At 38.5% G+C, this 14,511-nt stretch overlaps 1 protein-coding gene and 1 long non-coding RNA gene across 2 annotated transcripts in view; both read right to left on the bottom strand.

The window, feature by feature from the left end:
* Window positions 1-14,511, bottom strand: part of FGF12 (fibroblast growth factor 12) — a 581,066-nt gene that overhangs the window by 484,383 nt on the left and 82,172 nt on the right. The gene's annotated exons all lie outside the window — the stretch shown is intronic.
* On the bottom strand, window positions 5,034-7,803 carry LOC116565005. The gene is made up of 2 exons (XR_004275201.1): window positions 5,764-7,803; window positions 5,034-5,454 (listed from the first exon to the last, which is right to left on the bottom strand). It is a non-coding gene; the product is annotated as an uncharacterized LOC116565005 (long non-coding RNA).

The raw sequence follows: 14,511 nt of genomic DNA, 5'->3' as shown, positions 1-14,511 counted from the left end.
GCTAGCAACTTAGTGCCAGCCTAAGATAGTCTGGATGTGTTCCAGCCCAAATCACTTGTTGAATTATGATTCTCAGTATCAGAGGTGGGGCCTGGTGGGAGGTGATTGGATCATGGGTGGATTTCTCATGAATGGTTTCACACCATCCCCTTGGTGCCGTCCTCGTGATAGTGAGTGGGTTCTCTAGAAATCTGGTTACTTGTGTGGGGTGCCTCCCTGCACTCCCTCTCTTGCTCCTGCTCTGGCCACGTGATGTGCCTGCTCTCTCTTTGCCTTCTGCCATCATTGTAAGTTTCCTGGGGCCTCCCAAGCTAAGCAGATGCCAGCATCGTGCTGCCTGTACAGCCTTTAGAAACTGTGAGCTGATTAAATCTCTTTTCTTTATAAATTACCCAGTCTCTCTACTAAATATACAAAAATTAGCTGGGCTTGATGGTGTGCACCTGTAATCTCAGCTACTTGGGAGGCTGAGGCATGAGAATTGGTTGAACTCAGGAGGTGGAGGTTGCAGTGAGCCAAGTCTCCCAGTGAGACTGGTATAAATACCAGTCTCAGGTATTTCTTTATAGCAATGCGAGAACAGCCAACACACAGCCCATGGCCTATCATTTGGGAACCACTAACTTAAGAACACTTTCATTTTATAGATACAGAAATCAGGGCTAAAAAAAAATCACCCCAAGGTCATGCACCTGATAACTAACAAAGGCTGAACTAGAACTCTTTCACACGTCCTGTGCTCTTAACCCTTTGTGACATATTGTTGCTATCAAAAAATTCACTTTTCTTTTTCTCAAATGAACTATATTATGTCCTAGCATGGTTCCAAACTTCTTCACTCTTCTTCCCCGCAACAGCTGAGGCTAAAGCTATGTTTTACGTCTGCAGGCATTTCTAATTCTGGCTTCCCCCCCAAATTTTGTCTCATGACACAATTTACTAAACTGTCTCCAGTTCCATATTCTGGAATTCATAGGTATCAAGTCCTTCTTGCCAGCAGATTATTCCTTATCTCTTTCTTCAGTTCCTGAGCCACTGCCACTTTTTCTAGCTTTTGTTCTTATCTTCCATCTACGTGCTGACCCAAATTTGCCTTTCAGTTCCCCTTTCATAGAGAAGAATCCTATTCCTAAACTTCAGGCTAGTCCCTAGGTCCTACTGCTCTGATGCCAGTGTCTAGATAATTTGAGACTACCATGTCCTCCCACCCTTCTAGCATCCATCACTACATCTAGTCCAACTATTGGAACATAATGCCACTTTATCCCGTGTAACACTCTGGCTTCCCACAGCAACTGTTTAACTATAACTGAAAATCTTGCTAACGTCATTTGCTCACCAGCTTGAGCCCTCAGTTGCACCCATACCTGGATAATTTTCCTTACCCCTTGTACCACACCAGTGGGCAAGTTTAGCACCAGGATGTTTCAGTCCACATACTTCATCCACATTCTTGCTGAAAGTAAGTGGCATTGTCTAGTTAAACTTGAGTTCTGAAAAATGGCAAGCCACTTCACACACTGTGCATTAGCTTCCTCTATTCACCATTAGATATGACACATTGAAGGCAGGGGGCATATCCCATTATATTTATCTTTGTATTTCTGCATATAAGGCGGTGGAATGGAAGCTGCAAGGCTAAAGAGAGAGCAAAGGGTTTTTCAATACATGATAGAATATAAGCCTAGAAAAACTCCTTGGACATTTAAAGCATGGTCAGGAATAGTTTGTGGGTGCTGCCCACAAACTATTTAAATGCTGCCCACATTTAAAGCATGGTCAGGAATAGTTTGTGGGTTCACATGCTAGTGGAGGAAGCTCATTATTGAGTAGAGTCCTGAAATCCAGGAGTCCAGCTCCAGCAGCAGCATCGACTCCTTTTACTCATTTGGCAAATCACTGAACTGCTCCATTTCAGGTTCTGTGTTACAAAAGAACAGAACTCGAAGTTCTCTCAGGAGAGCAAAGCAAACAAAGTAGCCATTACTTACCAAATCATCTTAAAATGAACTGAGCTAAATAGTTCTGGGTTTTTTGTTTATTTGTTATAAATAATAACAAACAAATATAAGTTATTTGTTTCCTAGTATTGTCATAACAAAGTAGCACAAATTGGGCATCTTAAAAAAAGAAACGTGTTCTCTCTCATAGTTATAGAAGTCAGGAGTCTGAAATCAATAGCTTTACACATACATTTTCTCCTGGAATTCCAAATTACACTTACTATGTGGTACATGGAGCTCCTTCCCCCCATCTAATCCAGAGCAGATGAGAAGTGTGACTTTCCTAAGAGAGGGTGAGTAGTAATTGAAAACCAGAGCATGGAATTCAACACCCACTGAAATTTTTATTTTAACTTAATGTACATATTATACTTATTGAACCATAGCAGTTTGCTTAACTGTAGAGAAAAAGAAATGAGTTTGACTAAAAGAAAAACACCACCAGAAAGTAACAATGCATTCATCATTTTACTTTGACCAGTGCACTCACTTTTTACCCTAGCAAGTAAACACTTAACAAAATTTGGTTGACATGAAGTTTCAAATGCCAAGCAGGTAAAATGACAACTAAATATTGCAAGAGAGCAGGCATAATGTGCTTAATGCTTCAATTGGTGCATAATTAATGCTTAGTAACTGTTAGATATATTTCCCAACACTAGAAAATGGAGTTTTAAACTTGCAGATATTTGTAGAGCACTTTAAATTTGACAAATATATTCTTAATTTGATTCCGGTTCATTTAATTCTCATCAAAACTCTGAGGTAAGAATCATCATCCCTATTTTACAATAAAGTAAATTAAGGTTTGAAGGTATATTTGTTTCCTACGGTTGTCATAACAAAGTAGCACAAATTGGGCCCCTAAAACAACAGAAATGTATTCTCTCTCATAGTTATAGAAGCCAGAAGTCTGAAATCAACATGCTGCAGGGGTGGTTCCTTCTAGAGGCTCCAAAGGGGAATCTATTCCATGCCTCTCTCCTAACTTCTGGTGGTTGCAGGCAATACTTGGTGTTCTTGGCTTATAGATGAATCAGTTCAGTCTCTGCTTTCATCCTCACTTTGGCATTTTTATCTCTGTGTGCTCTCTCTTCTTCTTCTTCTTCTTCTTTTTTTTTTTTTTTTTTTTTTTTTTTGAGTCAGGGTCTTCCTCTGTTGCCCAGGCTGGAGTGCAGTGACACGATCTTGGCTCACTGCAAACTCCACCTCCTGAGTTCAACCAATTCTCATGCCTCAGCCTCCCGAATAGCTGAGATTACAGGTGCACACCACCAAGCCCAGCTAATTTTTGTATTTTTAGTGGAGATGAGGTTTTGCCAAGTTGGCCAGGCTGGTTTTGAACTACTGACCTCAAGTGATCTGCTCGCCTCAGCCTCCCAAGTGCTGGGATTACAGGTGTGAGCCATCGCACCAGCTTCTCCTCTTCTTATGAGGATATCAGTCATTGGATTTGGGGCCCCCTCTAAGATAGTGTGGCTTCATCTTAATTTAAGATCCGATTTCCAAATAAGATCACATCCTTAGGTTCTTGGCAGATGTTAATTTGGGAAAACACAATTCATCACTAAGAAAGAGTTAAGATTCCCCAAATCACACAAGTAATAGAATGTGGAGCCAAGACCAAAACAAAAGTATATTAAACCCTTATCCAATTCACTCCATTTTTCTATTAGATTATGCTGCCCAGGTCAGACAAGTTAGGATGTGCTGCTGCAGTCCTGGAGTCATTCCATGTCACCTTGCGAAAGCCCCTGCTTCATTCAGCTTCTTTCAATTTACAATAATCAGCACAGAATTAGCTATCTGTGACTGTCCTATATAGAACCTCAACTCTTTTCAGCCAACAGCTGGAAGTTCAGGGCTTCATACTCACGATACCCGAACTGGACACCTGGACATCATTTTCAATAACCTCTCTCACACCTCAACAACATTTCACGCACCTTTATGTTTAACCAAGGTGAATTAGGTAGGTGCCTTCATCTCCTTTACCTTTTTATAACTGTGTATCCTTGTTGCTTCTCCTGAAATCCCTGTCCCCTCAGTTCATATCTGCATGCTCAAAATCCATTTAAATCTAAATTCATTCCTAAAGGCTCAGTGCAGATATAAATCTAGCTCCTCAATTACCATAGCACTGTCTCTGTTTCAAAGGCTACAAAGCAAAATATAATTTTTATCATACTTTATTTTTTCTTCCTTTTTCCTTTTTCTGTTTTCTCTCCTTTTTCTGTCTGTATATACATGATGCCTACACATGTATATTTATATACACATGTGTATATACACATACATCCACTCAACCCTCATATTCACGGGTTCTACATCCATGGATTCAACCAACTGCAGATCAAAAATATCCAAAAAATTAAATTAAAATGTAATACAATAAAAATAAAACTAATTTAAAAAACAATACAGTATAATAAATATCTACATAGCATTTACATTGTATTAGAAATTGTAAGTAACCTAGACATGATTTAAATTATACAAGGAGGATGTGAATAGGCTATATGCAAATACTACACCATTTTATATAAAGGATTTGAGCATCCGTGGATTTTGGTATCTGCAGGGTGTCCTCATGGATACTGAGGGATGACTATATATACATATATGCACACACATACACACCCACCTAATTCCAAAAGGAGAAACTGAAGTCTCAGAGAGGAAGCCCCATATCTTACTATCTCTCAAGAGTATATATTGCAGTATGCTTTGTTCCAAGAAGGTGTACAATAAATCACTGACAAATTAACTACTTCATATATTTAAATGACTTTATAGAAATTTAAATTACTCAAAATTAATTACCTAAATTAATTTATATTTTTAGGAAGAAAAGAATTGTGAGGGTTTAAAAAGAATAACTGATTTTAAGTATAAGTTTATAATAGAGATGAGAATGATTTTTAAAATATTATGATCTATTACTATAATCACATAATAATTGTAAGACATTCTTACATGATTTTAGAATCACTTATCCTTTGTTTTAGTGTTTAGAATGTTTTAATTTTGTTCATGTACCTCTTTACTCATAACTCCTCTTGGTTTAGGCCAACCTGATTGTGTTTAAAAAAATCACTGGGAAATCACTGAAATCCCTACATATACACATGTACATTTAGATGCTAGAATTTATATATATATATATATATATATATATATAGTATTTATCACATGTATTGTATTTATCACACAGCATTACTGTTTGACTTAAGTACAACCTGGTAAAGCTTTGTTGGTTTTGCTATGTCACTTTACAATACTTAATAACTTGGCATTAAACCTTGTACTATACCAGCACCTAACAGTCCGTGACCTTAGTAAGTTTTTGTAATGCTTATGACTTGGCCTGACACAGTGCATACATTAATCCAGAAACCAAAGAAAACAATCAGTTATTTGATATCACTTCAGCCAATAGACAGTTTAAAACCTTGCTGTGGCCGGGCGCGGTGGCTCAAGCCTATAATCCCAGCACTTTGGGAAGCTGAGGCGGGTGGATCACAAGGTCAAGAGATCGAGACCATCTGGTCAACAAGGTGAAATCCCGTCTCTACTAAAAATACAAAAATTAACTGGGCATGGTGGCGTGCGCCTGTAGTCCCAGCTACTCAGGAGGCTGAGGCAGGAGAATTGCTTGAACCCAGGAGGTGGAGGCTGTGGTGAGCCGAGGTCACGCCATTGCACTCCAGCCTGGGTAACAAGAGCAAAACTCCGTCTCAAAAAACAAACAAAAAAAAACCTTGCTGTACATTTTTTTCTTTTTTATGTGTGGGGAGGGAGTGTATTGGAAGTAGAGGGCCATCCTTTTAGCATCTTTTACTGCTACAAAGGTGGTTTCTCTTCAGAGGGTCTATAAAGAAGTGTGGATAAGATGTAGAACTGATTCTCTTTTAATTGATGGAATCATACAATCTGATGATCAGATCTTAAAGATCATTTGGTCATCAAGCCTTAATAGATGATGTGTATATCAAAGTGCACTATATATATTGTCTCTAGCACCTCAAAGATAGAAATCAGGTGTCTCTGTCTTCACGAATACAACCAATTGGCACTAGCTACCTGAAACATTGCACTGAGAAAGATTCTGAGACTGAGACAGGACCTGGAGGATAAATGGCATATATGTACTTCCAATAAATATTTGTACAATAGAAATCCTTGATGTACTCAGACCTTTCTGCTCAAATACAGTCATGTATAGAAACTAACTTTATAAGGTATCTCATATGTCTAGGAAGACACCACGCTAGTATTAGCATTGGTACACTAGATCCCCCTAGATTGTCAGTTCTGAATATTTGGATACTTTGATCCACAGCTACCCTGTTCTATGTGGTGGCTACTAGTCAAATGTGGCTGTTAAAATTTAAATTTGTTTGGAATTAAATAAAAGTTGAAATTTATTTCCTCGTTTTTACTTCAAGTCCCACATTTCATGGGTTCAGATGCCACATGTGGCCACTGTGTTAGACAACCCAGACAGAGAACATTTCCATCACTGCAGGAAGTTCTCTGCACAAATTTCAACAACCAATATAAACTACCACCATTCCATCATGTTGAAATCTGCACAAGTCAACTCTTAACAAATGGTTTCATAAATCTCTTCCAAGGCGTCAGGCTACAGCTTTACTTCTTTTCTCCTTCTTGAATCAGGGATATGATAGTCCCCTGAAAATGGGTGTGGGTACATGTGTATGTGTCAGAATTGGTGCAGACTTTGGGGAGGAGTCATAACTATTGGCTACTCTGCCTCATGCTGAATCTGTCTGTGCCATGAGGTGACCTAGCCATACTGGTCAGCAGAGGTACTTCAGGGAACTTATCCCTGATGACTCAGGCACTTGGGAGAGCAATGGTGATGTTATCAGCGGGGACTATTCCAAAACACTATACTTGTGTAATACTAAATTCAAAGCAGAAATGGAAACTAGGATACAGTCAGTGTGGACAGCGTATTAAGAAAGGCCGCGAGAGGAGAAGGGCAAAGGCAATGAAGAAAGCGTTACTTCTGATTAGGGAGGTGGGAGAAGGGAGGTGATAGGAAGCCAAAGACCTATGGGTCTGCACAGAATTACCTGACAAACCACCTTAGCCTGATTATCATAGGCTGTCAGCTCAGCCAAGTGAGGGATGACTGAAAACACAGATGATAAATAGTTATTTCCTTTATTCTTCCTTTTATAGCATCTCTCTCCTGCTCCTATTTCTTTGGATAAGGCAATGGAAATCTTGCAGAATGCTGACAACGCTTTTGGCTGCTTTTATAATGACACTTCAGTGATGCCAAGTTTCTATTGCCCTCTTCTCAGGACTCCCATAATAGCCGTGTTTCTGTATCTCTCCTCTGGCCACCAATGTGCAGACTGCCTGGCATTTCTTTCAGTGCCTTCACTCATATTTACTTTCAGCTTAAATTATAACCATAAGCTCTTGGAGGACAAAATTTGTGTCATATCTGTGGCCCCTGACAGTTATTAGCATGGTACCCCAAACATCTGGAGGCAATATGGCATTGACATTGCCCTGAGGCTCTAAAGTCAGTTTGCCTGGGTTCAAATTTCACCTCTGCCACTTACCAACTGTGCCTTTCAGAAAGAAGGTAGACATCCCTGCTCTCAGCTTCATTTTCCTTCTCTGTTAAATGGGCCGTAGGCTCTGTGCTAAGAGCTTTATTTTTAGGAAGTTATGTTAAAGTTTAAAAGTGGCTCATACCTGTAATCCCAGCCCTTTGGGAGGCCGATGAGGGTGGATCACCTGAGGTCTGGAGTTTGAGACCAGCCTGGCCGACATGGTGAAACTCCATCTCTACTAAAAACACAAAAAAATTGTGGGCAAGGTAGCGGGCACCTGTAATCCCAGCTACTCAGGAAGCTGAGGCAGGAGAATCACTTGAACCAGGGGTAGCAGAAGTTGCAGTGAGCTGAGATTGACCCATTGCACTCCAGCCTGGGCAACAAAAGGGAAACTCCGTCTCAAAAACAAATAATAAAAAGTATTAATGAAAATAAAGGCTCTTAGCACAGTGTTCCATCATAGGGTAAATACTCATAATAATTATTGTTTTGGGCATTATATAAATACAGATAAAAGCCAACTGCTTCAGTTTTCCATGTGCCTGATAACAGGGTTTTCAGAGCTAATAAAGATGTTAACTATCTTCTTGCACGACCTCCACATTTTACATTTGAAGAAACTGAGATGCAGTTAGGGGTTAGCACTTGCCCAAGTACACAAACAAGTCAGTGGCAGAACAGGGACTACAGGCTGCACTCCTCAGCGGCAGGCTTTGCATTTCATCTCCTGCCTTTCTAAGACCCTTTGGATGTACAGATATTGCATGGTGGAAAATGTCAGGCAAAGGATTCTCTTTATTATATCAAAAACTCAAAGGTTAAGACCTACTAATAATAGCAGATGTAGACATGCCCCCGTCAAACTCTCAGTGAATTTATCTTTTAAAATGGCAGACAATGACTACAACACCCCAAGAGGTCTGGCTTTCAGATAGGCAAATTCATGTGTCACACAAAATGTGAAGGATGGTGTCATTTTTCAAGATAATGGACTCAAGATCAACTGCTATTACATCAACATAATTCAACATACATTTCTGAGCACTAACTTTTAAAAAATATTTTGTTTACTAGAGGATAACATGGTTATACTGACAATCAGCATTTCTGCCTTAAAACACGTGCGTGTGCACACACATACACACACACACACACACACACACACACACGCCTACCATTTTATTTTGTGTGGCAATTGAAAGATGCAAGCCCAATTTTTAACATTTGCTTCTGAAATGATTTCTATGGGTTGGGACTATGAAGTTCTATAGCGGAGAGAGAAACAGACATTTGAACTGGCCTTCTAAAAGCCTCTGCTTTGTGAAATAGAAAGTGCTAACATAGGACAAATTATTGAGTTCCATTCTGCCCTGTTCCTTAAGTCACTCACAGGGCAACAGGGCACTAAGCACATATGCAGGCATTTTTTTTTTTTTTGAGATTGAGTCTCGCTGTCGCCCAGGCTGGAGTGCAGTGGCTCGATCTCAGCTCACTGCAAACTCTACATCTGAGGTACAAGTGATTCTCCTGCCTCAGACTCCCGAGAAGCTGGAACTACAGGTGTGTGCCACCACACCCAGCTAATTTTGTATTTTTAGTATAGACGGGATTTCACCATGTTGGCCAGGCTGGTCTTGAACTCCTGACCTCATGATCCATCTGCCTCGGCTTCCTAAAGTGCTGGGATTACAGGTGTGAGCAACCACTCCCGGCTTACACATGCATATTATAGCTCATTCCCACTTGAGCCACCTGTATGTGACTAAATGATTCCAAAGACCCTGAAAGTAAAAATTTGGCCACAACAAATACTTAGCAGGGAATAAAACACTGAGAAGAATTATGGCAGGTGATTTGCCAAGCATTACAGGAGCATTACAATAAATAAATAAATTTATTTAATGAATATTTTATGTATTTAGTAGAGCTTCTATAATCCATAAGCCTCAAGAATTAAGCTTGTCTCAAAGCCTATAATTGGAATCTTCAAAGATTCTTTCTAATATCTGTGTGTGTGCTTGTGCATCTCCGTGTGTGTGTGGTGATTCACTTCCTGTGAGATGAAAAGGTTATAGGGATGCCAGAGCTTGAAGGGATCTTTTGAGTTACAGAGTAGAGTTCTTTTCCTAAGTAATAAAAATCTTCAGTAAAAATGTAAAAGGAAACGATACATATAAGAAGAAAACATAATAAATGGGGGTTCTTGGGCATATAAATCTTTAATATTTGTTGGAAAGTACTTAACTATTGGTAGAAATTTTGAAGCATCTGTTGTAAGCCTTAAATTCCAAAAAGCACAGTTTGAAAATCAAGTGTAATAGTCCAATTTAACAAGAAGCCTGAAATGCAGAAAGAGAAGAAACTTGCTAAGAAGGGAAAAAGCTGAGTCTCTAAAGAGGTGGCTTGCCTCCAGCCCAGTGTTTTTTCTTTTTTTTTTTTTTTTTTGAGACGGAGTTTCACTCAAGTTACCCAGGCTGGAGTGCAATGGCGCGATCTCGGCTCACCGCAACCTCCGCCTCCTGGGTTCAGGCAATTCTCCTGCCTCAACCTCCTCAGTAGCTGGGATTATAGGCACACACCACCATGCCCAGCTAATTTTTTGTATTTTTAGTAGAGACGGGGTTTCACCATATTGACCAGGATGGTCTCGATCTCTTGACCTTGTGATCCACCCACCTCAGCCTCCCAAAGTGCTGGGATTACAGGCTTGAGCCACTGCGCCCGGCCCAGTGTTTTTCCTATTCATTTTATAACATGCTGGCTGGCTTTCACATTATTGCAAGTGAGCATTAAATGGCATGACATCTAAAAATCATAAACCTTGCCAAAGTTACGTGCGTGTGTGTTTGTGTGTGTGTATATGTGTGTGTGTGTATGTGTGTCTGTGTGTGTGTGTGTGTGTGTGTATAAATAATAGAAGAGTAACCTAGGGCCTGTCTTAAGTGGCTCTTATCTAAACTATAATGTTGACTAACATACAAGGTCAATTACAACTATTAGTACATTATTGAATGAAACTTATTGTTCTTCCTTGCATTAGACATAGTCTTAGCATCAATAAAATTATAAACAAGGGTTATGTTACAAAATCACTTGGTCTTCGTTGGAAAAAATATTTATTCTGTTGATTCTTTTTATAGCAATAATGATGTTACTTAAATACTACTAAATTGTGTAAAGCTTTAAGAGAAAGAGGCAGTGTCTGTGTACCTAATGACTCTGTGGGCAGGGGTGAAAGATTTCATTAAAATGTTACCTGTAGCTTCATGTACTCTGCAAACAAACTCAAATGAAGCTTGTTCCAAAATTATTGCCATTATACCCTAATGGTAAAGCACTCACTGGGAAATACTAGAGGAAATAATAAGCAATGATAGCTCTTAGCAACTGAATAATACATTTTATCCACGGATTTGAAAGTTCTTTAGAAGCATTAACTAATTAAGTTTCACCACATGCCCACAAGGTAGGTATTAGTTCTCTGTTTTATAGATGTGCTCATTTAGTATGAGTTACAGCCCACGTCTGTGGGAGTATCGGATAGGAAAAATCCCACTGATATAAAATGTTTTCAGATTCACCAGGCTGTGCAGTAATAACATGGCAGTGTCCCAAATGATACCCAGAAGGCGTTGAAGAATTAATGCACATCCAAAACACCTAATTTAATAGAAACTTCTGAACCAATGCAAACTGAACCCAAAAATATGTAGAAATTCACTTCTGGTTTTCACTGCATTTAATGCTTTTGCTCTACAAAGGAAATAATCAGAAAATAAAGTAGGAACCTATGAATTGGGAAAAAATATTTGCAAACCATACATCTGATAAGGGATCAATATCTAAGGTTTATAAAGAACTCATACAATTCAATAGTAGAACTCATACAATTCAATAGTAGAAACACCAACAACCTGATTTTAAAAATGGGCAGAGGACTTGAATAGGCATTTCTCCAAAGAAGACAGAAAAATGACCAACAGGTATATAAAAAGGTGCTCAGCATCATTAATAATCAGGGAAATGCAAATCAAAACCACAATGAGATATCACCTCACACCTATGAGGATGGCTATTACCAAAGAGTTAAGAGATAGCAAACGTTGGCAAGGGTGTGAAGAAAAGAGAACCCTTTTACACTATTGATGGAAATGTGGATTGGTGTAGCCATTATCGAAAACAGCATCGAGATTTCTAAAGAAATTAAGAATAGAACTACCACAAGACCCAGAAATCCCTCCTCTGGGCATATCCCCCATAAAATGAAGTCACCATCGTGTAAACACGTCTGAATGCCACATTCCTTGTAACATTATTCACAACAGCCAAGATATGGAAATAACCTAAGTGTCTATCATCAACAAATGGATGAAAGAAATGGTGGTATACACACTCTGCCCTCCATGGATTCTACATCTATGGATTCAACTAACCACAGATGGAAAATATTTGAGAAAAATACTGCATCTGTACTGGATATGTGCAGACTTTTTTCTTGTTATTATTCCCTATCTAAATGGGAATATAGATAAGGAATTTTTTTTACATATTTTATCATTTTATTAGAAATAATTCCAAATGGGTTATGAAGAAAATGTATTCGTTGAACTTGATGAGTTTTCCAAAAACTCTTAATGAAGACATGTCTGCTCAATAATAAAACATCAGCAGAACTATCAAATAATGAGCGAAAAATCAGGCTGATAACAAAAGCAACATGCAACATAAAAAAGACACAATATAAAGGAAGACAATCTGCTGAAAAACAACAACCTATATAAAATTTGCATTGTATTAGATATTACAAGTGATGTAGATTTATGTCAGGAGTTTGGTATTCTTCCGAGGTACTGGAGCCAATCCCCCATAGACACTAAGTTGGCACTGTATATGCAATGAAGATTCAGCCTTAGAAGAGAAGAAGATCCTGCCATTTGCCACAATATGGATACACTTGGAGGCCAGTAAGTGAAACAGGCTAAACACAGAAAAATATTGCCTGATCCACTTATATGTAGAATCTTTAAAAAAAAAAAGTGAAATATACAGAGATGAGAATAAAACAGTGATCATCAGGGGCACAGGACGGGAATAGGGGAAGGAAAAGAGGGATGTAGGACATGCGTTGTGAGATTGCAGATCTGTAGGACATGGTACAACATGAGGACTACAGCTAATAAATATGTGCTATATTTGCTGAATGGGCAGATTTTGGCTGCTCTTAATATTAAAAAGACAAAAAACAATGGGCCACTATGTGCGATGATGGCTACGTTAATCTGCTGTGCTGTAGAAATGATGTTACTATCCATATGTATCCCATAACATCATGTTTTAGACCTTAAATATAGATAATAAAATTTATTTTAAATTAACATAATAAAATAAAATGAAATAGAAGCCAAAAGCTTGCCAGGAGAATGGTTTTCACAGGTGAATTTTATATATCACATATAAGTAAAGATGAACTCCAATAGAGGTAGGTTATTCCGAGCCATTAAATCACAAAATATTAGGAAAGGAAAGCTCCTAAGAGGTCATCAAATGATAACTTCCTTATTTTATAGGAGGAAAAGTGAGGTTCAGACGATAACATGCATAACTCATGTCCACACAGTCAGCCCAATCTTACATAAAATGTGTTAAAAACTTAATAAAATTTTTGGTTGGTAAAAGTTCATTTTTCTGTATGCAATTTGCTCTAAATTAATGTTTAGCAAACTGTGGCTCATGGGCCCATTTTGGACTGTAGCCCATTTTCGTATGGGCTGGAAGTTAATTTTTTTTTTTTTTTTTTTTTTACTTGTTGTTTGCTTGCTTGTTTGAGACAGGATCTTACTCTGTTGCCCAGGTTGGAGTGCAGAGTCACGATCATGGCTCATGGCAGCCTCAATCTCCTGGGCTTAAGAGATCCTCCTACCTCAGCCTCCCAAATAGCTGGGACCACAGGTATGTATCACCATGCTCAGCTAATTTGTTTTATTTTTCTGTAGAGACAGAGGCTATGTTGCCCAGGATGGTCTCAATGATCTACCTGCCTCAACCTCTCAAAGTGCTGGAACTACAGGTGTGAGCCACAGTGTCTAGCCTTTCACATTTTTATATGGTTGAAAAGAAAATGCTTTTTATTACTGCAAATTACATAAAATTCAAATTTCCATGCTCATAAATAAAAAGTTTTATTGACACATAGCTATGGTCATTTGTTTGCTTATTGTCTACAGCAGCCTTCATGCTGCAATGACAGAGTGAGACCATAGCATTCAAAAGCCTAAAATATTTACTGTCTGATTCTTCAAAGAAAACATTTGCTGACTCCTTCTCCAAATGATGTATGGGAAGAGTTGTTTAATATGTTTATGTGTGTCTGCAAATAGCTTATCTTTAGTTTATAAATTAGACATACACAGAACATGATTTATATCCCTCTGTGTTTTGGTTATACATCCATGGACTTATCAAACTGTTTCATCAAAGATATCAAATGCCTAAAATTTTTTCCTAATTTCTCAACAATCAACACCTCCTTTTCAAACCATGTTTACATAAGTCTTTACTATTTAAAACACTTTCACGTCCATTATTCCATTAATTTCTCACATGAGGTGCTCATGGAAATAATTACTATTTCTGCTTTACAGAGAGGGAAACCAGGCTCCAAGAATTCAGGAGACTTTCCTAAGAGCACTGTTCAGTCAACAAAAGATTCTTGCCCTGACCCCAGAACCCAGGTGCTCCTAAGCGAAGAGCACTCCACCTGAAAGACAGAACATAATCACAGCTGAGATTAGAAAGCCAAAATATAATAAAGGATAATATAAAAACAATTACAGTTCTTTCCTGTGTATGGTTATCTCTGGAAAGATAATCAGGAAGAACTTTTGTCTCTGGCCAAAGAAGAAGTTAGG

The sequence above is a fragment of the Sapajus apella genome, unplaced genomic scaffold (assembly GCF_009761245.1).
Source record: "Sapajus apella isolate SASKATOON/1434 unplaced genomic scaffold, GSC_monkey_1.0 scaffold38, whole genome shotgun sequence".
NCBI lineage: Eukaryota > Metazoa > Chordata > Mammalia > Primates > Cebidae > Sapajus > Sapajus apella.
The sequence above is the reverse complement of the archived record's forward strand: the minus strand, read 5'-3'. Positions and strand labels throughout refer to the sequence as shown.